The 1855-nt window shown below is 35.1% G+C and overlaps 1 pseudogene; it reads left to right on the forward strand.

The window, feature by feature from the left end:
• Window positions 1-256: 256 nt before the first annotated feature.
• LOC141501825 (protein transport protein Sec61 subunit beta pseudogene) lies at window positions 257-796 on the forward strand (annotated as a pseudogene).
• The last annotated feature ends 1059 nt before the right edge of the window (window positions 797-1855 follow it).

Genomic DNA, 1855 nt, shown 5'->3' on the forward strand with positions numbered 1-1855 from the left:
CTGGAAAGATTCCATTTATAATTTCAACTTTACGTCATTTCATTGTAAAATTTTTATGCCCTCCACATGGTCTATTTTTGTATAGTTGTCATAGATTGCAGAGAAAAAGATGTATTCTTTCTACTCCCATTAAGCTTTCTCCAGAGGTCTATCATATTTTTTAACATTTTATTGAAGCAGCTCAAAGGAAATGTAAGATACTGGTTGCGGTGACTGCCGCAGCCACGGAGCCTCTGTTACCAAGTGGGCTTCAGCGATGCCGGGGCCTACTCCCAGCAGTACCAACGTGGGCACCTCAGGCCAGTCTCCCAGCAAAGCCGTGGCCACGAAGGCTGCGGGATCAATGGTCAGGCAAACGAAAAATGCATGCTGTGGAAAAAAGAGTGCAGGTCGTACAACTTCAGCAGGCATAGTGGGGATGTGGAGGTTCTATACTGAAGATTCTCCTGGGCTCAAAGTTGGTCCTTTTCCAGTATTGGTAATGAGTCTTCTGTTTATTGCTTCAATGTTTATGTTGCATATTTGGGGCAAGTACACACGTTCAAAGATTCAACTGCATCCATCTTTCTGTCAGCAGTTTCTGGACCAAAAGCATGGTGGACTTTGTGTGCATGGAGAGAGATCTTTTGAAAACTTACTGTTTTATAAGGAACTTAGAAAAAATACAAGTTGATTTTTCAAGACCTTTTTTAATTTTTCTATAATTAACTTTTAAAATTCCTTTATATATCATGTCTGTTTTCTGAAGCCCATCTGTCACAGGTTGCATATTCCTAAAGATTTACAGGTTAGGCATGATAAAATGGAAAGTACAAATAAAAAAAAAAGGATTGACTACTCTGATGAATACAGTGATGCTAGAAAATTCCAAGGGATTAATGATGAAAAAAGGTTTTTCTCCTTTATACAGAATAGTGATGAATTCTAAGTCCAAAATGAAATATAATTTCTGCACTTCCATATTTTTCTTGTGTTTTAAAAATATAGAATATATGAAAATGCATTTTGAATGATTTTACATGTGTAATTTATAGCATATTGAATACTTTCTCAATGGATAAAGGATGACCAATAATGAGAGAGGGAAAAATTTGGAACTCACAATTTTAAAAGAAAATAATGATAAAATAATATGAGAAATATTTTAAAAGGGAAGAAATGTCTAGACATATGGTCTTTTCACTGCTTATAGAATGTGAAATAATCACTTCTCTTGTTCTGTCACATATTGTTTATATATATATATATGTGTATGTGTGTGTGTGTGTGTGTATATATATATATATATATATATATATATATATGTATATATATATATATGATGTGACCTCTGAAAAATTTAGTATACACGATTGAGTAAAGGAAAGAACATTTCTAAAGACATTTTTAAAAAGGCAATTAGAGGTGGTGACTAGGGTGCTCAGCGGATAGAGCATTGGCCCTGGAGTCAGGAGTACCTGAGTTCAAATCCGGCCTCAGACACTTAATGAGTGCCTAGCTGTGTGGCCTTGGGAAAGCCAATTAACTCCATTTGCCTTGCAAAAAACTAAAAAAAAATCAATGAGACAAAGGGCAGCTTAGGTGGTGCAGTGAATAGAGCATGGTCCCTGGAGTCAGGAGGACCTGAGTTCAAATCCAGCCTCAGACACTTAACAATTGCCTAATTGTATGACCTTGGCCAAGTCACTTAACCCCATTGCCTAAATATATATTTTTTAAAGCAATGAGACTAATTGAAAAGATGGAATGAGTTCAGGATATGAAAAAATCTAAAAATGTCAGAAGAAAAATCTCATATTTCCCTTTAACCAAAAGTATTTCTTATTTTGGATTATATTTATTCTTTTGGAAATAT

Source organism: Macrotis lagotis, chromosome X, assembly GCF_037893015.1.
Source record: "Macrotis lagotis isolate mMagLag1 chromosome X, bilby.v1.9.chrom.fasta, whole genome shotgun sequence".
Taxonomy (NCBI): domain Eukaryota; kingdom Metazoa; phylum Chordata; class Mammalia; order Peramelemorphia; family Peramelidae; genus Macrotis; species Macrotis lagotis.